This window comes from Lynx rufus, unplaced genomic scaffold (genome assembly GCF_022079265.1).
Source record: "Lynx rufus isolate CCGP_SWC_20201006 ecotype Redwood Valley unplaced genomic scaffold, mLynRuf1.p SCAF_9, whole genome shotgun sequence".
Classification (NCBI taxonomy): Eukaryota; Metazoa; Chordata; class Mammalia; order Carnivora; family Felidae; genus Lynx; species Lynx rufus.
Genome location: NW_025814897.1, coordinates 81,411 through 106,698, shown reverse-complemented (window position 1 = coordinate 106,698; position 25,288 = coordinate 81,411). Strand labels below are relative to the sequence as shown.

The following is a 25,288-nucleotide window of genomic DNA, read 5'->3' as shown; positions in this document are numbered from 1 at the left end:
GTAAGACTAGTGATGATCCCTTGATTCATCCTAATGGGTACAGTTGGTCAGATACGGTTTTTCACTCACTGATGAAATGAGTCTTCGCCATATCAAACAAAAGACCAACTCTGGGAAGGCACAAAATACAATGTTATTTGATGACTTTATGATAAAGGAGACGAAACAAGAGAACTAGAAAGACAGTTCCAATAGTAGAGACGTGGCAGCAGACAGAAGTTGAATTTTCTTGAACTTAAATAGGGTGTTCATTTCATTTCTCTGATTGGGTTGTCAGTCTGTGCATTTATGGGAGAAGTGGGGGAAGGGATATTTGCATAGGCCTTCAAGAGTGCTGGGAGGTAAAAAGGGAGAACCTCTGGACCTTGTTCCTGACTGTGTATGTATCTTTCCCATCTTAGGAAGCTGAAAATGACACTGTGAACTGGCGGCAAAGAAGAATCAGCTAGCAGCTGCAGGTAAAATTTGAAAATAGCTACAGAAGGGGCGCCTGGGTGGCTCAGTCGTTTAAGCGTCCAACTTCAGCTCAGGTCATAATTTCACAGTCCGGGAGTTCGAGCCCTGTGTCAGGCTCTGTGCTGACAGGTCAGAGCCTAGAGCCTGTTTCAGATTCTGTTACATCTCTCTCTGTCCCTCCTCCACTCATGCATGTGCTCTCTCTCTGTCTCAAAAATAAATAAACATTAGGGAAAAAAAAGAAAATAGCTACAGAAGAAATAAACAAGTACAAGTGAGTTCAGCTAGTAATTACCAGGAGCTCATGAAACCGCTGTTATTTTTTGGTTTTTAATCTTTTTGAAAAGTTTAAAGTCAACATATGCATAGAGTATTAACAGATAAAAAAGGTAAGTTTAATTTTTTTATTTTTATTTTTTTTTCCAACGTTTATTTATTTTTGGGACAGAGAGAGACAGAGCATGAACAGGGGAGGGGCAGAGAGAGAGGGAGACACAGAATCGGAAACAGGCTCCAGGCTCTGAGCCATCAGCCCAGAGCCCGACGCGGGGCTCGAACTCACAGACCGCGAGATCGTGACCTGGCTGAAGTTGGACGCTTAACCGACGGCACCACCCAGGCGCCCCAAAAAGGTAAGTTTTAGAAAGAATAAAACAATTAAGTTTCTAAACATTTGCAGATCTCAAGTAATGACCAGACTGTGTGGAAACTTTCTCCATCCTAACATTCCTCGGGGGTGGTGTCAATTGTCATCATCTGTAGGAAAGCACTGTGTTGTACAATGAATCATAACCATCAACGTGGTAGTGCCGTTTCATGGCCCTCGTCTTTGCAACCCTGGGAAACATGGTGAAGATATAAGTTATAGAAGAATAGATCTTTGTGATAAAAGACACTTGTCACATGATGAGTTAGAGAAAGATTGAAAATGGGAAGGAATTCTATGAACTCTGAACCCTACAGGCATGGGATAATGAGTAAGGAAAGGATGTAACAATAGCTTTGATCCTACTGTACATTGATAATCATGGGCAAAGTGTTTCATGTGTAAGAATAAATTGTATCAGGGGACAGATATGAGGTTGTTGGGAACGTGGGCAGCTTATTTAAAATCATACCCAATATTGGGCCTTATCTGACAAGAGCAATTGTAACTCACAGGCAACAAATTGAACAAACACGGGAACAGCTGCAGCAGGCAGAACTCACCTTTAGATACCAGGTAACCTGAGTTCTGCCTGACATACTGAACCCTTAGCACCTCACGCGGGTGAGTGTAGTGGCCCTTGGAATCCCTAACCACGGGCTTTTCATTGTTGGCTTTTTCAGCTTGCAGTTCATGAGAAGAATGCTCAGGACAACTAGGTAAGTGTTTTCTTGTTTCCTCCTCTTTCTTTGGTGCAGTGTGGCACCCCCTTCCGACTGAAGGTGGATGTGTTTTTTCTCCCCCAGATCAAGACTCAGATCTGGGACAGGGAGATGGTGGAGCAGGGCAGGGAGGTCGCTTACTTGAAATACAGATGTGGTCATTTGACTTGCGTTTTTATGGGTGTTTCCAGGGATGACGCCCGCACTGTTAGTTGTCTAGTAGACGACGTGGTGTTGCAACTCTTATAGAAGTCCATTATTTTTCTGTATCCAAGACTGGACGGGATGGAACCAAAGAGGCTGCCTGAGGGACACACGAGGCAGAAACCAATCACTGCAAGAACCCTCCAAGGAGAGGTAAGGAGCACGTTGTGATGTGCCGCAGTCCAATTTCTGCTGTGCAGCCTGTTCCTGTGTGTGATCATCGTGTGGTCTGGAAAGAATCACACGCACTAAGGACGGCAGGTGGTCTGAAGGGGTGACAGAAGGGTGTTCTCCTCTGGTGCCGCAGACAGTGAGGCACTTGTCCCTGAGACTGGTGGAGCTCATGCCCCTCCTCTGACGGTGACCCTCCCACCTCCTCTAGCATCCCCCTGTCTGAAGAGCCTGGAAACTTTCTTCCCACCCGGACACAATGTGAAGACTTTAGTTTATTTGAGGAGAAGGTCATTTATTCACTAGTTTGAAAAGTCTTTCTTTTTGTTTGTTTTGGGAACTGTAGCCCTACATCCATCCACTCAAGTTCCATAAAGCTTAGCTTAGTCCTCTGATGGTATCAGTGCAACTCTGCAGCTTCACTGCTAACTTCTGACAGTTTTCCTTTTCTCAATAGTGTCAAATTAGTCTTTCCTTATATACTAACTGCTCTCATGTGGAAGGCAGCTTGTAGATAAGCTGGGAGATTGAACAATTTGCCTGAAGAAATGCACTCTTCTTGAGGACTCATTGAGGATATACACCAAACCGGTGTTCTCAATGTTATTCTTTTTTGTTAAGTTTATTTATTTTGAGAGACGCATAGACAGAATGCCAAGCAGGCGTCACACTGTCAGTGAGGAACCCAACGCTGATCTTGAATTCACAAGCTGTGAGATCGTGACCTGAGCCAAAATTAAGAGTCGGATGCTGAATCCAAGCATCCTCAGACTAATTCCTGATCTGTAATGAAATCGTGATTTCCCATGATGTATACTGAGAAAACTGTTTTACTGGTGAATTCTAAATTGCTAGTTGTGCCTGACCTGTCCACAGTTATGTGATTAATTATGAAACAACATGAACTAGGGCACCATGAGGTCTTTATCAAGGTGAGGGGGCGGTTCTCTCCCTTATCCTTGGGGGTCACCTGAGGCATGTGGGATACCCTCTGCCTCTGGTCAGGGACCTGACTGTAGGGAAAAGTTTAAGATATTTGAGGAATGAGTTGAGGGATTGTTTTCATTCCGCACAGTCCTCTAAAAGCAGAATAAACCTCTGTGCCTTCTAGGGTCTTTAGTAGATCGAGAAACTGCTGAAACCTCTGTGGGTTACAGCGGCTCTGACTGTACCAAGAATGCAGACAAGGGCAAGGTAAATGCCGGGGCCATTCTCAGTTGTAACTCTTTTGGGAAACCCTCATCTTTACGTACAGCACGCTCTCCCGGCCTTGTCTCGTTTTGCGTGTTGTGTGATATGTCTGTTTGTTCTTTCTTTTCCAAATGCACACTCATAACCCAGGAGCCCACAGGCTTCTCAATTTTTAGTCTGTCAGCTTTCTGTGGTAAGTTTAGAAGCCAAAAGCGCTTAGAGACTGAGTGCCTTAAGGTTTTTCTGTGAGTTTCAGGAAATAATGAGAGGAGGATGACTGCACACTCCAAACAGAGGTCTCCCGGCCTGGGTGATCCTTTCCAGACCTCACCTCTGTGGGAACAGTGTGGCTGCTGTGTCTTCCTTTCTTGATTCTGGCTAGGAGATGAACCTGTTAGAAACGACATCATGACTCCAACTTTCTATTATGTGCCCTGTGCCATTTAGAGTGGTCATAGAGAAAGCCAATATCATCACTCATCACCTTTCCATCTTTGTTGGTAAATGACTTGTCTGGAATCCTCCAGCTATACCTTAGGTAAAAACAATTTGCACACTGTGTCCTTCAGTTGTGTTTCTATGAGCAGTTTCTGGTTGTGTCCCCAGTCACTGTTAGAGCTGATATAGTCTCATGCCACATACCAGGAGTTTTATACCAAAACACTTGCATGAAATCTGTTATGTGAATTTCTCCCTCTTTTTTTCCATTGCACATAATGACTCTGTGTCCTGTAGTATGCTTAAAGTCAGAATTCCCTATGAATTAAGATGAACACATCTGAGCTTTGTAGACATTCACCACAAGTAACTCGTTCTTCACAGAAGACTCTCCTTCCCCTGCAAGATTCCAGGCATCCTCCACTCCCCAGAGGTCTCCGAGGCCTTTGACAACACTTCAAGAGGGAAGACTCCTTTCTCAGGGAGAGGAGCAGAGGAGGCACAGTGAGGGTCCGGCTGCAGAATATTTTGCCAGGAGTGGCTGTGATTCCATAAGCAGAATATGAGCCATTTATTCCCACTCATTTTTTTGTGTTCTTAATATAGCAAAAGCAGAGCATCTGGAGTCGCCGTAGAGGAGGGATGCAGGGTAAGCCTGGACATCGATGGCTGCCTGTCTGGAGAATGCTACTTCATTAATCTGTAATTACTTCTGTTAACCCTTTAGGACAGGACCCTTGCCATTTTCTTCCACAGACATGGGCAGTGATGTGTGGTGGCAGTAGGTTAACCTCTTGCATCTACTACCCCAAGCTGTAGGTGGTATCCAGTGGCAGGGACAGAGTTTTCAGGTACTGATGCTATTCTCTTGGATCCTGGTGGCAGAGAAGGTGGCAGGTGCTGACACCTTCTTCTCTGGGTTACAGCTGCTTTTGGTTCTCTTGTCTGGCATATGGATGTAGCTGTCACTTCTGTTCTGCAGGGCAGTCTGGATCCTGGGGACCTCCTCCATTAACTGGACGATTCTGCATGCCCTACCCTGGAGACGCCCCGCCCCCATGGACTATTAGGCACGTCCACCTCCTGAACCTTAGTGGCCCTGAGGCCACCCGGAACCCCTCCACCTGCAACACTTGGTAAGATGATCTGAGCACTAGGAGTTGACTTGTAAAACACACTCACCTTATTTTGTTGCTGTTAGGTCTTGGGCCAAGGTGCAGAGGCGGTACCACAGACCATTGTGATGCAAGGAGGGGGGGAATGTGTCTGCTGCCATTACCACATTCCTCAAGTTGCTGAGGATCTCATCTTCGTCTTTTCCCCCACCATGGGTTGGTACAGGCATCTCTTGTAGAGAAGGAATGGGGCCGTATGCAGACAGACATAGCGCTTCAGCAGAAATGCCCTGTACACAGTCCACTTGCTGGGATCTGTGAGGCATGAGGCACAATGTAACGTACGTCCATCTAGTTTTGCCCCCAGCCATCCATAGTTGTTCGATGAGTGAATACATCTGAGTCAGGGCTTTTAGGAGTCTTCATCAAGTTATAAGGGATGGTTCTTCAAGTTCTTTTTGGGTATCACCAGAGGCATGTGGGACACCCTGTGCATGTAATTTGGGATCTCACTGGGGCAAAGAGTTTAAGTTGTCGGAAGTATCAGGGGAGGGTTTTTTGTTTTGTTTTTGACCTCCAAACAGTCTACTCAAATCAGAATAAACCTGCATCCCTTCCAGGATTTTTTGCAGGTCCAGAAGTAGGTATCACAACCAAGAGTGACGTCGACACTGGCTCTGCCAAAACTGCTGAGAAGCACAAAGTAAATGCTGTGGCCATTTTCAGTTCTAAGTCTTTACGGACCGCCACATCTTTCTGTACAGGACACTCTCTTGCCATTGTCTCTGGTTTGTGTGTCGTATGGTCTGTCTGCTGTTTTTGTTTTTGTTTCCCAAATGCAAAACCTTTACTGCCGAGTCTACGGGCTTCCCTGTTTCCCAGCTGGCATCTGTTTGTGGTAACTTGAGCAGCTAAGAGTGCCTAAAGGTGGGGACCATAGGGCTTTTCTAATGTGTTCCTGGAATAAATCAAGGAGGATGACACCACACTCCACTTGGAAATCTCCTACCTTGCCTCATTCTTTGTGGATCTCCTCAATGTGGAATCATTGCTCTTGCTGTGTCTTCCTCTCCTGTTTCCTTCTATTGAGGATTTTAACGTGCTCAGAAAAATCTGTGGGTATCGTTACAATTTGAAAATGCGAACTGCATTCACTCCAACTCATATTTTTGTATGTGTCCTTTAGAATGTAAATTTCATACCCATCAGCATTTTGGTAAACATGCTGTCCAGAGTCCCTTCAGGTGTGCCCTGGGCACAAATATCTGAAATATAAGAGGTGGCATATTTGTCATGGAAAACATGCACTGGAACTTAAGTTGTGAAAAGAAAAAATCCAAAATTACCTGTGTGGCAAGTCCCCACGGTGTCCTTCACTTGTGTTCACATGAGCACGTTCTCTCGTGTCCTGTGTCACAGGTACAGCTAAAACATGGAAACTTACACCAGACATCAAAGTGCATTTGTGTTAATTTTGTCTTTTAGAATTTCAGCTCATTTTTCCAGAGGACACAATTACCCTGCAAAGTGTACTGCACTTAAGCTGAGAAGTACCTCTGAAGTAAAATAACTTAGCTGAACCCAACTAACATGTATAGGTTACCTGTTTCTCTAAGAGCACACTTTCCCAGGTCCTCTGCAGGTCCTCAGGATCCCCATCTCCCCATGTGTCTCTGTGCCCATGGATAGCACTTCCAGAGAGGAGGAGACCCCATTGTCGGGACAGAAGTAGATTGGGCACAGGCAGGGGCTTAGAGGCAGAGCTTTGAGCCATGAGGGCTGTGATTCCATGTGTGGACACTGGTATTGTCATTCCTTCTCATTCTGTAGTTCTTCATATACACAATAAACAGCCCTTGTGGTGAGGGGGATGAAGGGGGGAGAGTGATCCTGGACACAGATGTCTTCCTATCTGGAATATGCTACTTTTTAAATTTGGTATTCAGTCTATAAATCTTGTAGAAAAAGGGCCCTTGCTGTTTCTACGTTTCCAGACACGTGGCGACACTAGTTTATCCCAATCACATCCATTCCCCACCCAAAGCTGTAAGTGGAACCCAAAGTATGGGTAAAGATTTTGGCGCTGATGTTGCCCTCTTGGAACCTGGTGGTGGGGAAGCTAGTAGGATATGAGCACTGCTGCTTTGGGTTTCTGCTTTTTGCTGGTGTTGGTGCTCTGTTCTGTCCTATGAACATACCTCTCATTTCTTTTCCGCAGGCTATTTTGTATGCAAGAGTCCTGGTCCTTTCCCAGCATTGCCTTGCAGGCTGTACCCTGTGGACCACCCTTCACCACCAGTCATGGGCTATAGGCCACATCCCCCTCCTCCACCTACTCTATTTGTTAAGATGACCTGAACTGGCTGAGTGGCTGGTAAAGTATATTCATCTTCTTCATGATTGACTTTGTGGCAATGATGTAGAGATGGTTGTGAGTCTTGGCAATCCAACTACAAACTGCCTGAGGACACTGTAGCATATCTCAAGTTTCTCAGGACATACATACAATGGGCAGTGTCATGTCCCTGTAATACAGTGAGCTATACGTTTCTCTTGTCAAATGAAAGAGGAGTTTTTACACAAAAGCAGACGTATCAGCAGTACTGGGGCATATGCTGGAGACACAATGTGTTGGGTTCTGTAATGAATGAGGTGCACCCCTAACTTTTAGAGCATCAGGTGTCCTGTGTGACAGAGGGACATTCATTAAACGATGCAGACCTTGTGATCACCAACATGGAAACACCAGTGAGGATCCAGGGCAAAACCGGGGGAGCCTTGAATCATACAGGAATAGAAGGGAAGTTGAGCACAGTAAGCAGAGTTTGAGGAGGTGCAGAGGGGAGGGTGTTGGGGTCAGGGAGATGCAGTTGGAGGTCATTCCGGCCACAGCCTGAGCAGGGAGTGTGAGGTCCATATGGAACTGCTATGTGGGATCGCTCTCAGTGCAAAGTGCACGCAGGTAATCACCTAAAAAGATCCTCGTCTCCCTGGATTTTCCTGAAGGTTCTGGATATTTGTGGGGGGGAAAGAGCCCTGGATATATGGGGTATTTAACTTGGTCTTATGAAAATGCTGTATGCCCAAGTTCATATCCCTCAAGAGACTAAAAGTGGAGACAGGGTCTAGATCAGCTGAGTCATCCTACAATTCAGGGCTGGCCAGATGACACCACTGCTGGACCCCTGTCATCACCCTGACTACAGCTTTGCATCTCCTCAAACTTCTCTCACAATATTATGACAGCTGTGTTATCTGTGAAAACAGGGGTAATATTTGTTTCTAAGAACAAGAGAAAAAGAACACATTCAGTGCATAAAGCGTCTCCAAAATCTCTGGGAAGGGTCCCCTCACGCTTCTCACAGTTTCCATTAACTTCTCTCCACACAATGATCCTCCAAAAAAGATGGTCACGGGAGTTCATTAAACTAAGACTGTTAACAACTCAGCCCAGGGAGTGGGAATCACTGTTTTAAAAAATAAGACAATGTCCCTCGTTTTTCTATTAGAATTCGGGCCCTGTCACACAATGAAAGAAAAGATAATTATGAAAATGTGTACATTCAGAGACCTAGATCTGAAGACAATCATTTTCTATTACACATAATCTCACAGATGCAGCCACACACTAAAATGTTCATCTGAGGCCACAGATAAACTACAGAAGACAGAATGCATGTAGGAAAACATAAGATCACAGGGGAATAAACCAAAATCTCTTTGCCTTATAGGACAACTCTTTTGAAATTTGAAGAGGACTGTGCACGGTGACAGACAATCGTGTTTGTATATACATTTTAAGAAGGTGTCAGATCTACCTGAATGCTTTCCCTTCCCATCCTGTCCCCTCCACTTTGTCCTTCCTACTGTCCCTTAATCTACCTTTCATCATTTTGTCTCTGTGTCAGCGTCTGCTTCTAGGGCCATCTACTCTCGCTCCCCATTGAGTGCACACAGTGGGGTTCCTCTGTGGAATAGTGTGATAGAAGCAAGATCACCCGTTGTGCAGGGGAGCCTGAGGGAGTTTTCCGGGGTGATGGGAACTACCTATATCTAGATTGATGGGGTGCTTATGCTCAATTATTTTCGAAATATTCCCTGACTCCATGGTGCCTTGGGGTCAGACAGGTATCTGCCCTTAGGAAATGGCTGAGTTCTAATGGTGGAGAAGGATGAGGGACCAGCAGTGACTGTGGTAGAGGAGTGAGGGTCAGACCCACGCCCAGGATGCCAGGTCTCCACAGACAGCACCAAGTGTAGGAGGACTCTGAGGAGCAGAGATTTCTTGATCAGACCCATGGACTACATAATCCTCCTGTAGTTTCCTCACTGAGCGATGGCTAGAGCCGAGGCCAGCAGCTGGAGGACACCCTGATCATGGCTGGAGTGGAGCAGTGGGTTGGGGGATTGAGTCAGGGAAAGGGCCAGGCAGAAGGTAGTGACAGGGAGTTTGAGAGACAAATGGAAGAGAAGAGAAGGGACCCTTCTCTGCTGACTTCACCTACATTTCTGTGTGACCAAAACGAGACCCTTGTCTCCCACGGAAGGGAAGAGGGCTGGCAAAACACTGAGTGACATACTCAGCTCAAGTGCCCAGGGTATCTGCCTTGCTCTTGAGTACCTAACACAGGAAACATGTGCTTTCTGTCACGATTGGAACTGCAGCTCATACCATTTAGTGAAAATCAATCCAATTATGCATCCCTCAGCACTAAAGTACTCCAACAAAATTAAGTGAACAGACTGAAAGATACAACGCAGGATAAAGTCCAAAGGTAGAGCGACGGCAATACTTACGGGAATACAGTCTATCCGAAAAGGAGGTAGGTACCCTAGTGCAGGCCTTCAGCCACCTGGTCGATATCTGAAAACGTAAAAAAAAAAAACAAAACAAGTCCTTACTCCAAAAGCAACATTAGCTCTAGACACAAAGGGATCATGATTAAGGTTTAGAGAGCAACCATATGACTTCATGGTGCTGTAGCCATGAGATCAAGTCTCATCAAATTATACCCTTTAATTTGAGGCTCTTTGTTATATGTAAATTATACCTCATTAAAGAGAGTTTCAAAGCACAAAATACTAGAAGCAAATGTGGGAACGTTCCTTTCTAATCCTGAAGTGCATGGGTGAGATGAGTCTGTCTGCCCATGTCTCAAAAATCCAAAATAATACACTTAAAAAATTAATAATAGCAGACTAAGCAGACCCTGAGCTCACGCTGTCCCATGTTTTCAACTGCATAACATCCACATCCAAGTCCATGAACCAGAGAGGGATCCAAGACTGGCACAACAAACTCCACACCTAAATAGAAGCTGCAGCAGGAAGGTTAGGAAGGTCAGAAAGTTGGAGGCTGGCTGCCTGAAGAAGGAGCAGAGAAAGCCCTCACACGGGGGAGCTGACACAGGGAAGACTAATCTCCATAACATTTGGCATTAAAACCCAGAGAGGCTGAATTCCCTTGAGTTTAGATCCTGGCGCTTTGGAGGTCAGCTGACCCAGCACCGGGTGATCCAGAAGGATGAGTGATAGCCAGGTCCCTGCCTGTGTAGAGACGCAACGTAAACATGGCATTTCACACAATGCTTAGGCCACAGGAGACACATGTATTCATGCTGATTCTTGACTCAGCTGGCCTGCCTGGGTCCCACTGACACCACTGAGAGCAAGCAGAGCCCACAACAGACACGCAATCAGTGCAGACCCCTGCACTGAAAGGAAAAGTAACCCAGACACAACAGCATGGAGTGAGCAATACCCATACGATATCCTCCTGAAGGTCCAGGTCCTATAAATGGAGACGTGCACTGCTGAGGACTCCAGGACCTCTTTTTCATAATGGCATTAATTTCAAGATCAAAAGGCACAGAGACTTTCTTAACACAGAGAAATAGAGCCAGAGAGACAGACAAAATGGACACACAGAGATGTTTATCCACAATGAAAGACCTGGTCAAAGCCACAGCCAGAGATCTAAGCCAAAGAGATATAAGTAACGTACCTGATACAGAATTTAAAGCAATGATCATAAGGATACTCACTGGAGTTGTAGAATGAGTAGAAGAGTGAGACCCCTGACAGAGTTAAGATATAACACAGTTAGACACTGAGGACACAGTAAAGGAGAAACACGCTTCCTGGAATGAACAGAGGGATGGAAGAAGCAGCCGAACAAACTAGTGACCTCGAAGACTGAGTGATGGAAATTAATCACATTGAACCAAAGAGAGAGAACAGAATTCTGCAATGTGAGATGAGACTAAGGGAACTCAGTAACTACAGGAAAGTAATAGTATTCGTATTGTAGGAGTCCAGAAGGAAGAGAAAATGGGGAAGAAAATTTATTTGAGGAAACAATAGCTGAAAATTTCCCTAATTGGGGGAGGGAAACAAACATCCACATCCAGGAGACTAGAGAACTCCCATCAAAATCAGGCCAACACACAAACTTTTGTAAGCAAACTTACAAATTAGGGTGAGAATAAAGAAAACTCGTAAAAGCAGCAAAACAGTCCTTAACTTAGAAGGGAAGACCCATAAGGCTAGCTACATACTTCTGAACAGAAACTTGGCAAGCCAGAAGTGAGTGACATCACATATTCAAAGTGCTGAATGGAAAAATCAGCAGCCAAGAATACTCAGCAAGGCTATCTTTCAGGATGAAGGAGACACAGACTTTCCCAAGCAAAACCTAAAGGAGTTTGTACCACTAAACCAGTCCTGCAAGAAATATTAAGAGGGATTCTTTGAGTGGAAAGGGGAGACCAACAGTGACAGTATAGAGGTAGAAGACAAATTCAAGTAAAAAATGAACATTTCTGGAAAAAAATCAGTTAAAGTACTCAGAGAAATGGATTTGAAATATAATAACATCTGCCAAAAACCTAGGGAGGGGAAAGTAATGGGTTCAAAGGTAAATGACCATCAACTTAATACAAACTGCTAAATGCAGAAGAGGTTATATAAACACCTAACAGTAGCCATATCCTAAAACCAGTCATACATATGCTAAGAATAGAGATAAGGAAATCAAAATATATCACTAAAGAAAATAAGCAATACATGAAAGAAAGTAAAGAAAGGATCAGAGAAAATCATTAGAAACCACAACAAAACAGGCAATAAAATGGCAATACATATATACATATCAATCAATTTTGAGGGAAATGGAGTGAATGCTCCAATCTAGAGATGTAGGGAGTAAGAATGGATGAAAAAACAAAACAGATTCAGATGCCTACAAGTGACCCACTTTACACCTCAAGAATGATAGTGAGGATAGAGAAACATCACACAAATGAATGTCAAAAGAAAACTGGAGTAACAATACTTGTATCAGAAAAAAATACACTTAAAAAAGTACATAACAAGAGACAGAGGAGGACAGTCTATAACAGTAAATGGTACAATCCAAAAAGAAGATATAACAACTGTAAATATATCCCACAATTGAGTGGGATTTATTCCCAAGCTACAAATATTCGCAAATCAATCAATGTGATACAATACATCAACAGGAGAAAGGATAAGAACCAGATGATCGGGGCATCTGGGTGGCTCATCCTTTAACAGTCTGAAACCAGCTCGGGTCATGACTTCATGATTCCTGAGTTCATGTCCCGCGTCAGACTCTGTGCTGAAAGCTCAGATCCAAGAGCCTCCTTCAAATTCTATGTCTCCCTCGCTCTCTGCCCCTCCCCTGCTCACACTCTGCCTCTCTCAAAATTAATAAACGTTGAAAGAAAAGAACCATACAGTCATTTCAATACATGCAGAAAGGAACATTTGCAAAGTACAACATCCGTTCATGCATGTAACCCCCTAAAGTAGGTTTACAGGAAACATACATTAACGTCATAAAGGTTAACTGTAAAAACCCTGCAGTTATAATCAACCTTAATGGGGAAAATCTGAGAGCTTTTCCTGTAAGGTCAGGAAGAAGACAAGGATGTTTACTCATACCACTTTTAGTAAACAAATTACTGGAAGTCCTAGCCACATCCAGCAGACAAACGAAACGAAACGATTTGCAGATTACATGACACTATATATAGAAAACCCTAAAGAGTCCACCCAATAACTGTTAGAACTGATAAATGAATTCAGCAATGTCACAGGATACGAAATCATTGTACAGAAATCTGTTGCATTTGTAGACAATACGGAAGCAGCAGAAAGAGACATTAAGAAAACAGTCCCATTTACAGTCATATGCCAAAAATAAGATACCTATGAATAAATCTAACCAAAGTGGTGAGCGACCTATACTCAGAAAAGTATAAAACAGTGATGAAAGAAATTCAAGATGACACAAAGAAATGGAAGGACATTCCGTACTCATGGATCAGAAGTACAAATATAGTGAAAATGTCTATACTTCCCAAAGCAATTGACAGAATTAATGGAATTTCCATCAAATTACCGACAGCAGTTTTCACAGAACGACAACAGTCCTAAAATTTGTATGGAACCAAAAAAGACCGCAATATTCAGAGTAAACAATCTTTATGTGAAGTGATAATTATGGATGGCACTATGCCTCTGGATCTTCTGCTCCAAAACACAATAACTCTGGCTTAAGCATTTGAACAAATGTTAGGCATATCCCAGCCAAGGATCATTCTACAAATACATTGTACCAACGTACCCTCAAAACTTTGCACCTTATGAAAAATATGGAAAAATCTAAAAATTGTCATGGCCAAGTGGAGCCTAAGGAGACAGGATGACTGTAATGTGGCAGCTGGGATGAGTCTGGGCTAGGAGAGGTTAAAACCGAAGCAATCTGAATACAAATATAAACTTTACTTCATACTACCATATCTCTTTGATACCTTGATTGTGATCATGTACCAACCATTATGACATCAATAGTGAGAAAACAGTCTGATGTATGTGGATACTCAGTATTATCTTCCCAATTTTTTTTGGTAACTAGAAACCCATCATGAAAGAATAGATTATTAGTAATCATGGTTTTTCTACACATAAGATTATATAACCAGTTCCAGTATTAGTTACTAGTGATGGCCATGTACCTATTCTTGTTGTTCTTACTATTGTTTAATTTAAATAATAGCATTCATGGTACAGAAAACTGAATGCATGATAAACACTTCATAGAAACATCTAGCTTTACATATTTTAAGATAATAACGTATGTATATAACACTCTATTATGTGGTATGTAAATTAAGTGTTTTTCTGATCTTGAACGAGCATGTCATTGAATGGCTTTCCATAAAGGTGGTTATGCTAGATCATGAATGATTCTCAGATTTTACAGGATGTACGTCACATCATGCCTGAACATTGTCAAAAATAAAAACATACACGCGGACAGATGAAGCATTGTGACTGGCTCACTTATTGTAAAGAACCCTTGCTTTAATATTTTCACGTATACTTTTAGCAGGAATATAAGAGAATCAAATATTTCCAAATCAAAGAGATATTCAAAGACTGGAAGAGCGATAGGGAGTTCAAAGGGTTTCAGAAGGATAAGATGTGACCATGAAGGGGGAGTCACAGGCAAGCAGCTTTCTCTGGTCCACACTGACATGTTTGCATGAGGATATGTGACTTGCCAAAGGGTAAGTCCCAGAATTACCAGAGGGAAAGACAACGCTTTAGGGCGGGGTGACGTGGAAATGGTGCTTCTGTGCCTAAGAGATGGGTCAGCAACCTGGCTGGGGGTCCCTGTGTCAAAGACTTCAAAAGGCCAGCAGTAACCTATACTCACAAAGATCTTAGTAACATAGATCAAAGTAACTTAGAGCCACAAAGATCTTAGAGCCACAGAGTCGATCTTCAACTATGATTAGGAGATGGTCAGAGTTTCACAGGATATGATCTTTGAGCCGGCAGTAGATGGCTAAAATATTATTTAGGGCTATACATTTAATGAAAAAATGTATGTGTAAAAATTTGGGTTTGGAATGTTAAGAAAAATCACAGGCCCATCATGGAGTTACGTACGTTAAGGCCACATGTCACTAAACCTAATTTCATTCCTGCAGGAATGTAACCTTTCACCGGTCAGCAAATAATTTCCTAGTCAGTACTGGAAATTTAACTGATAGATCCCTGCCATTCCCCTCAGAGAGGCAGTCTTGCCTAAATAAGGTATTCCATGCCACTTTTTTTTTAAAAGTTTATTCAAGTTAGAGGCAAAGAGAGCACATGCAAGAGAGGGGCAAGACAACAGGGAAAGAGAGAATCCCACAACCAAGAGGTCATGATCTGAGCCAAGATCAAGAGTCAGACACTTAACCAAGCCATCCAGGCACCCCGAGAATGTGGAGTTTCAAAGGTTAGCAGTCTTGGCTGGGATACAGCCATGATGGCACTGGCCTACTCCTGAAAAGAAGGCAGCCAACAACTTGCAGTCAGATGGCATTGAAACAGTGATCTGTACAACGCCTGGTGCACACACTGGAGAGATTATACACTGATCGGGGAGAACATCCCTGGGAGGCAGTGTTCACAATGAGGGGACAAAGAGCTATGACAGGTGGGCTGCGTGGCACCATTTCCCTGTTCTGCACACCTCCCCCCCCCCAGCAAAAAAAACACAGAGCCATATGCTGGAAACAAGGCAATCCCCACACTGGGTGCCTAAGCTGCTTACACCAACCCCAACTTCCTGTGTGCTGGCGAGACTGGCCTAGGTCATTGAAGCTTGCCTCTGTCGCAATGGACCTGGCCCATTCCCCAGAACACCAGTGGAAGCCCATGACCAGACCACCTCTCTTGACCAGACAGTTATGCTTCACTTCTAGTGGCAATCGTTTCAAGTCTCATTTAACAAGCAGATCAGAGCAGACCTAGATAAGTCTCACCACATTCTGGCCAAGGACCATACGTTGCTCATACAACTGGTTTGAAGGATAGTGCAGCCAGAACATAAAACAGTGCATGCAACACACACCACAGACACTCCGTGATGTGCCAGGCCCTGGACACTTGATGATCTCCTCTTCATAAAGCCATTCATCTCAGAGGCAGGTAACATAATGAGCTTTGGTAACAGAGAAGGCAAATACTCAACCAAAATGCCAAGACAAGAGGAATGCATCCCAAATGAAAGAACAAGATAAGGTCATGGCCAGGGACATGGAAGGAACACTTCCAAACTAATTCTCTGAGGCAGGCATGGCCTTGAGTCCAAACTGGACAAAGACCCCACCAGAAAGGAAAACTACAGACCAATTTCCCTGATGAACCTGGATGCAAAAATTCTCAACAAAAAGTAGCAAACCGGATCCAACAATACATAAAAAGGATTATTCAGGACAGTGAGGTGGATTTTGTTCCTGGAATGCACAATAGATTCAATATCTGCAAATCAACTGATGTGATACATCACATTGATAAAAGAAAGGATAACAACCACATGATCCTCTCCATAGATGCAGAATAAACGTTTGACAAAATGCAGCAGCATCCTTTTGTGGTGGAAAAAAAAAAAACTCATGAAAGGAGGGATAGAAGTATCATGCCTCAACATGAGAATATCCAGATGTGAAAGTCCCACAGCTCATATCATCTTCAATGGTGAAAAACTGAGCTTTCCCCCTAAGGTCAGGAACACGACGGGGATATCCACTCTCAGCACTTTTATTCACCATACTGTTGGAAGTCTTAGCCTCAGCAATCAGACATCAAAAAGAATACAAGGTGTCCAAGTTGGCAAGGAGGAATCAATCTTTCCCTGCTCACAGACATGATACTCTCCGTGGAAAATCCGAACGACTCCACCAAAAAACATCTAGGATTGATACAGGAATTCAGGAAAGTATCAGAATATAAAATCAATATGCAGAAGTTGATTGCATTTCTATACACCAGTAATGAATCAACAGAGAAATCAAGGAATTGATGTCATTTACAACTGCACTGAAAACCATAAAATACCCAGGGATAAACCCAACCAAAGAGGGAAAAGATCAGTACAGTTAAAACAGTAGAGGGTCTCCTGGGTGGCTCAGTCGGTTAAGTGCTGTCTTCGGTTCTGGGCATGATCCTGCATTTGTGGGATTGAGTCCCTTGACGGGCTCTGTGCTGACAGCTCAGAGTCTGGATCCTGCCTCAGAGTCTGTGTCTCCCTCTCTCTCTCTGCACCCCCCCCACTCATGCGCTGTCACTTGCTCGCTCACTCTCTCAAATATAAATAAACATTAAAAAAATTAAAAGAACAAACCATACAACGTCTATAAAAGAAGTTGAAGACACAAAGAAATGAAAAAAAAATCCCATGCACATGGATTAGAAGAACAAATATTGTTAAAATGTCAATACTACCCAAAGCAATCAACAAATTCAATGTAATTCCTATCAAAATAACACCAGCATTTTTCACAGAGCTAGAGACAACAATCCTAAAATTGTATGGAATCAGAAAAGACCCCAAGGAGCCAAAGTAATGTTGAAAAAGAAAAACAAAGATGGAGACATTACAACTCTGGACTTTATGGTGCATTAGAAAGCCGCAATCATCAAGACAGTATGGTACGGGCACAAGAACAGACACATAGATCAAAGGACCAGAATAGGGAACCCAGAAATGGAGCCTCAAACATATGGCTGAATAATCTTTCACAAAGCAGGAAAGAATATCCAAAGGAAAAAGAAGAGTCTCTTCAGCAAATGGTACTGGGAAAACTGGACAGTGAGAAGTATGAACCTGGACTATGTTCTTAAACTTCTCTCTCTCTCTCTCTCTCTCTCTCTGTGTGTGTGTCACACACACACACACACACACACACACACACACACACCACACCTCAAAATGGATGAAAGATCTAGATGTAAGACAGGAAACCATCAAAATCCTAGAGGAGAAAACAAGCAACCTACCTCTTTGATCCTGACCGCAACAACTTCTTGCTTGTCATTTCTCCAGAAGCAAGGGCAATAAAACCAAAATAAACTATTGGGACCTCAAGATAAAAAGCTTCTGCACAGCAGAGGACACAATCAGGAAAACTAAAAGGAAACTTAATGGAATGGGAGAAGATATTTGCAGGTGACATATCAGATAAAGGGTTAGTATCCACAATCTATCAAGAACTTATCACACTCAACACCCAAAAACCAAATAATCCCGAGAAGAAATGGGCAAAAGACATGAAGAGACACTTTAACAAACAGGACATCTAGATTGGTCACACGTGAAAAGATGCTCACCCTCATTCCTCATAAGTGAAATACACATCAAAACCACAATGAGATATCCCCTCACGCCTATCAGAATGGCTAAAATTAACATCTCAGGAAACGACAGATGTTGGCAAGGATGCAAAGGGAAAGTTTTGCAATGCTGGTGGGAATGCAAAATGGTGTAGCCACTCTGGAAAATAGTATGGAGATTCGCTACAAAAACCAAAAGTAGAACTGCACTAGGACCCAGCAATTGCACTACTAGGTATTTACACAAAGGATACGTTAATGCTGACTCCAAGCGGCACATACACTCCAATGTTTATAGCAGCATTATCAACAATAGCTACATTATACAAAGAGGCCAAATGACCATTGACGGATGAATGGATAAAGAAGATGTATATTCATACAATGGAATATTGCACGGCGATCAAAAGGAGTGAAATCTTGCTATTTGCAACAACGTGGAGTGAACTGGACTTTATTATGATAAGTAAAATATGTCAGAGAAAGACACACATCATATTAAATTCCACAGATGAGAGAATTCATAACACTGAAGAACGTAGTGAAAGGAAAGCAAAAATAAGATACAAACAGAGATGGAGTCAAATGATAAGACACTGTTAAATAGAAGGAAGAAGCTCAGGGTTCCTGGAGGGTTACTGAATAGGGGTATGGGCTAAATGGGTGATGGGCATTAGAGACAGCACTTGGGATGAGTACTGGATATATTTTTGTAATTGACGAATCACTAAATTCTAATCCTGAAACTGTATTCCACTATAAGGTAACTAACTTGGGGTTAAATTTTAAAAAAGAAGAAATATTAAAAATAAGTAAAGAAATATACTACCAGTCAAAAGAAAAGAATATATAAATCGGGCTCTTTTAGTGGAAATGAAAGACCAAATTGTTACAGACAAGAAAGGATCAGAGAAAACATCAAGATACAATGGTAAAACAACTAGTAGGGCACTAAATATATACCTATCAATAATTACTCTAATGTAAATCGACTAAATGCTCCAATCAAAAGACATTGGATAGGGGGACAGAATGGACAAAAAAAAAAAAAAAAAAAAAAAAAAAGAGAGAGAGAGAGAAAAAGAAAAGAAACAAAGAAACAAACAAACAAACAAAAACAAGGCCTATCTAGGTACTGCCTACAAAGCCTTATTTGGACTTAAGTCACCTGCAGATTTAAATGGAGGGAATGAAAAAACATTTTTCATGCCAATAATATCAAAAGAAACCCAGTACCAATACTTATATCGGGCAAAAAAACTTTAAAATCAAGACTGTAGTTTGGTACCCTTTAGGTCAATACCTAGTAGTAAAATTGCATGCACCCAATATTTATAGCAGCTTTATCAACAGTAGCTAAATTATGGAGAGCCCAAGTATCCATCAAGTGATGAAGGTATAAAGAAGTTGTGGGGTCTGTGTATGTGTGTGTCTGTGTATTCATGTATACGCATGTGTGTGTGTGTGTATATATATTCATTCATTCATACATACATACATACATACATACATACATATGTATATACAATCTAACATCTCAGCTTCAAAAAGAATGAAATCCTGCCATTTGCAACGATGTGAATGGATCTAGAATGTGTTATGCTAAGTGAAATATGTCAATCAGAGAAAGACAAATATATGATTTCACTCATGTGGAATTGAAGAAACAAAACAGATGAAAACATGGGAAGGGGGCAGGAAAAGAGAAGAGTGGTAACAAACTACATGTGTCTCTTAATCATAGAGAAAAAAAAGTCAAGGGATGGGTCAGCTCTGGGCTAGATGGGGGACCTGTATTAAGAAGAGCACTTGTTGTGATGAGCACTGGGTGTTGTATGTAAGGGATGAATCACTGAATTCTACTCACGAATCCGAGAATGCACTGTATGTCAACTAAGACTTAAATTTAAAAAATAAATAAAGCTGTAACAAGAGATGAAGACGAACACTATCTCATACTAAAGGGGACAACCAAACAAGAAGATCCAATGATTATAAATTTTGATGCCCCCAACATGCAACCACCAAGTATATAAAACATTTAACAAAACCATAAAAGAACTCATTTATAATAATATAACGATATTAGAGGACTTTAACACATAACTCACATCGATGGACAGAACCTGTAAATAGAAAATCAACAAGGAAACAATGGCTTTGAATGACACACTGGACCAGATGAGTTTAACAGATATATTCAGAACACTCCATACTAAAATGACAGAGTACACATTCTTTTCAAGTGCACATGGGGCATTCTCCATAACTGATCACATTCTAGGTCACAAAGCAGGCCTCAACAGGTACTCAAAGACAGAGATCAGACCAAGCATTTTTTCTGACCACAAAGCTAAGAAACTTGAAGTTAACCACGTGTGCGTACACACACACACACACACACACACACACACACACTAAGGGGGAAAGGCCACAAATAAAGGGAGGTTAAATAACATGCTACCAAATGAATGGATCAAACAGGAAATCAGTGAGAAAATACACTGAAACTAATGAAAATGAAAATATACTGGTAAAAATATTTGGAATGCGGCAGAAGCAGTCTATGATGGAAGTATATAGCAGTACAAGGCTACCATAAAGAGCAAGAAAAATCCCAAACAATCCTAACTTATAAATAAAGGAATGAGAAGAACAGCCGAAGGAAGGAAATAATAGAGATTAAGGCAGAAATAAGGAATATAGAAACCAAAAAGACACCAGACCAAATCAATGAAACCAGGGGCTGGTTCCTTGAAAACAGTAATCAACATGAAAACCTCCTAGGCAGAGTTTTCACAAAGAAGAAGGAAAGGACTCAAGTAAATAAAATCACAAATAACACAGGAGAAATAACAGTCAATGCCACAAAAATGCAGTTAGAAGATAATATTATGAAAATCTATATGCAACAAATTGGACACTCTGAGAAAAATGGAACAATTCCTAGAAACACACAAACTACCAAAACCGAAACGGGAAGATACATAAAATCTGAAAACAGAAATAAATCAAATCAGGGGCGCCTGGGTGGCGCAGTCGGTTAAGCGTCCGACTTCAGCCAGGTCACGATCTCACGGTCTGTGAGTTCGAGCCCCGCGTCGGGCTCTGGGCTGATGGCTCAGAGCCTGGAGCCTGTTTCCGATTCTGTGTCTCCCTCTCTCTCTGCCCCTCCCCCGTTCATGCTCTGTCTCTCCCTGTCCCAAAAATAAATAAACGTTGAAAAAAAAAAAAGAAATAAATCAAATCAGTAATAAAAAAATTTCCCCCCAACACAAGAGTTCAGGGCCAGATGGCTTCACTAATGAATTCTACCATCCACTTAAGGAAGAGATAATATGTATTCTTCTCGAATTATTACAAAAAATAAAAAAAAGAAGGAAAACTTACAAATTCATCTTATGAGGCCATCATTACCCTGATACCAAAACCAGTTAAAGCCTCCACTAAAAATGAAAACTGCCAGGGCTCCTGTGTGGCTCGGTGGGTTTAGTGTCCAAATCTTAATTTTGGATTAGGACATTATCTTGCAGTGCATGGGTTCGAGTCCCACGTTGGACCCTGTGCTGACAGTGTGGAGCATGGCCAGGATTCTCCCTCTCCCTGTCTCTCTGCCCCTCCCTCACTTTTATGGACTCTATGTCTCTAAGTAAATAAATACTTTAAATATGTTAAAAATTTTTAAATAAAACTACAGACCAAATCCCGATGAATATGTATGCATAAATTCACATCAAAATACCTTCAAATTAAAGTCAATAATACATTAATAGAATCACTTACCATAATCAAGTGGGATATATTCCCGGACTGCAAGGGTGGTTCCACATTCACAGATCAATCAACATGATCACCACAGTAATAGAAGAAAGGATAAGAACAATATGATGCTTTCAAGACATGCAGGGAAACGATTTGACAAAATGTCACATCCATTCACGATAAAACCCCCTAGCAAGTAGATTGGGACTCAACCTACCTGCACATAATAAAGGTCATCTATGAAAAACCCACAGCTCATCTCATCCTCAATGGGGAAAAATTGAAAGTTTTTCTTCCAAGGTCGGGGACAAGACAGGGATGATCCCTCTCACCACTGTTATTCCACATACTACTGTAAGGTTAGCCACAGCAATAAGACAACAAGAAGAAATAAGAGGCATCCAAATTGGCAAGGAAGAAATAGAACTTTCACTATTTGGAAATGACATGATGCTCTCTATAGAAAACATGAAAGACTCTCCCCAAAATTGTTAGAATTGATATATGAATTCGACAAATCAAAATATAGAGAAATCAATGTACATAAATCTATTGCATTTCTGTAGACAAATAATGAATTAACAGAAAGAGAAAGTAAGGGATCAATCCCATTGACAGGTGCACCAAATACCCCAAGATACCTGGAATAAACCTAACCAAAGAGGTGAAAGACCTGTACTCTAAAGGCTGTGAAACACTGATGAAAGAAATGGAAGAGGACACAAAGAAAAGGAAATACATTTCATGTTCACGGATAGGAAGAACAAAATACTGTTAAAAGGTCTACACTCCACAAAACAATCTACACATATAATGAAATCCCTATCACACAAACAAAACATTTGTCACAGAACTAGAACAAATAGTCCCAAAATATGTATGGAGTGGCAAAGACCCCAAACAGCCAAAAGAAATTGAAGACCAAAACTAAAGCTGGAGACATCACGCTTCTAGACTTTAGGTTATATTACAAAGCTGTACTGAACAGAACAGTATGGTACTGGCAACCAACAACAACAACAAAAACACAGACGCAGAGACCAATAGAATGGAAACCCAGGCATGAACTCATACATATATGGTCAATTAATTCTCAACAAAGCAGGAAAGGATATCCAATGGGGAAAAAAAAGATACTCTTGGGACACACATGTGGCTCCACAGCGTGTGACTGTGGATTCAGCTCCGATCATGATCTCAGGGCAGTGCAGAGCATGCGTGGGATTCTCTATCTCCATTTCTCTCTGCCCCTCTTCTGCATGTTCTCTCTCTCTCTCTCTGTCTCTCTGTCTCTCAAAAATAAATACATAAACTTAAAAAAAGTGTCCTCAACATGTGGTTTGGAAAAACTAGACAGAAACCTGCAAAACAAAACAAAAACACAAACGGACCACTTTCTTACAACATACACAAAAATAAATCCAACATGAATAAAGAACTATGTGTGAAACCTGAAACCACAAAAATACCAGAGGATACCTAACACAGGCAGTATCTTATTTGACATTGGCTGTACAAACATCTTTGTAGATATATCTCCTGAGGTAAGGGAAACACAAGCAAAAATAATGGGACTTCATAAAAATAAAAAGCTTCTGTCACAAAGGAAATAATAAATAAAACTAAAACACCTACAGAATAATATTTGTAAACGACATCTGATAAAGGGTTACTGTCCAAAATATATAAAGTTATACAGCACCCAAAAAATTAGAAATCCAATTAAAAATGGGCAGATGACATGAATGGACATTTTCCCAAGGTGACATAAACATAGCCAAGAGACACATGAAAAGATGCTCAGCATTACTCATCTTCAGGGAAATACAATTCAAAAGTACAATGAGATAACACGTCACATCTGTGAGAATGACTAAAATCAATGAATGATGAAACAGCAGGTGTTGGCAAGGATGTGGGAAAAGAGAAGCCCTCTTGCATTGTGGGAAGGAATGCAAACTGGTGCAGCCACTCTGGAAAACATCATGGAGATTCGTTAAAAAAAAAAATGGAAATAGAACTATGTTACGATCCAGCAATTTCACTACGAGGTATTTACAGAAAGAATACAAAAATAATTCTTCAAAGGGATACATGCACCATGAGTTTACAGCAGCATTTTCTACAAAAGCTAAATTACGGAAACTGACCAAGCATCCATCAACTGATGAATAAACTGAGATGTAGTATATGGAATGTAATGTTATTCAGCCATAAAAACATGAAATCTTGTCATTTTCCATGAGGTGGATGGAGCGAGAGAATGTTATGCTGGGTGAAATAAGCCTGTCAGAGAAACAGAAATACCAGATGATTTCACATGAAAATGAAACAAAACAAAGGGGGGCGGGGAGACAGTGACAAACACTCTTAACTAGAAAACAAACTGAGGGGTTCCACAGTGAGGTGGGGTAATGGATGAAACAGCTGCTGGGGATTAAGAAGTGTACCTGGGATGAGCACCAGGTGACACATGGAAGTGTTGCTCTATATTGTACGCCTGAAACTAATATTACACTGTAGGTTTCCTAAGTGCAATTTAAAGTAATAGATAACATAAGGTTAAGACACCTACCTACCGGGTTTTCTGTAGTTTTCAATCACTTCATTAGGTTGGAAAAATAACCATAAAATTTTTAAAAAAGCATGTATGATGTGGGGGACAGTTTGTGCCCTTACCTCGGTCACTGGTTCCAGCAGGACTCCGAAAGTGGGTCCCAGCTCATTCTTCTAGAAGGTCCTGAGACGAACATTTCGTGTATTCAAGTCCTAATGGAATGCAGCTCCAGTTCTTCTGAATTTCTGTCAGCGTTTCTTACCGGAAGCAAGCCTGAATCTGGAACAAACCATTGACTGCATCTATGAGGTGAAGTCGTGGAACCCCGCAATCCACGAGTCCTTTAGTAAAATATGACTTGTTCAAATACTGTCCAGGAAGTTGAGGAATTAAACACGGGAACAACCCAGAAAATGCAAGGGCCTATGCTGTTTAGCAACCATCATGCCCAGGGAAGCCACCCAGGGGCCCCTCCTCAGTACTCAGTACAACAAGGCAGCTTCTCTCTGGCAACTCAGGAGATGCCAAGTTGCTGCAAAGCTCCCAAGGTGTCCCCTGGGGCGGGTGGCAGAACCTGCTGGAAACACAGCTTTGCTCTCTGTCCTGAGACAGCGGTAGAGGCCCTGTGTCCTCTGGGAGCAGCAGCAGCCCTTCCTGCTCTGAAGTGCCCTGGGTCAGAAAAGCCGATGGTGCGCCCTCTGCTGGCCATCACTGCCTAGGCAGAGGAGCCCGCCCCTCCGGGTCTGTGGTGCTTGAGCTCTCTCTGCTGGCTACCCTGGGAATTCCTGCAATGTTGAAGGCACTGGTCGTTCAGCTGAGGGACTGAAGGTGC

At 42.0% G+C, this 25,288-nt stretch overlaps 1 long non-coding RNA gene across 1 annotated transcript; it reads right to left on the bottom strand.

Moving 5' to 3' along the window:
• Positions 1-1,041: 1,041 nt before the first annotated feature.
• Positions 1,042-25,011, bottom strand: LOC124506451 (uncharacterized). Its single transcript, XR_006960755.1, has 5 exons — positions 24,579-25,011; positions 9,741-9,807; positions 6,290-6,382; positions 5,011-6,208; positions 1,042-1,293 (listed from the first exon to the last, which is right to left on the bottom strand). It is a non-coding gene; the product is annotated as an uncharacterized LOC124506451 (long non-coding RNA).
• Positions 25,012-25,288: the final 277 nt, after the last annotated feature.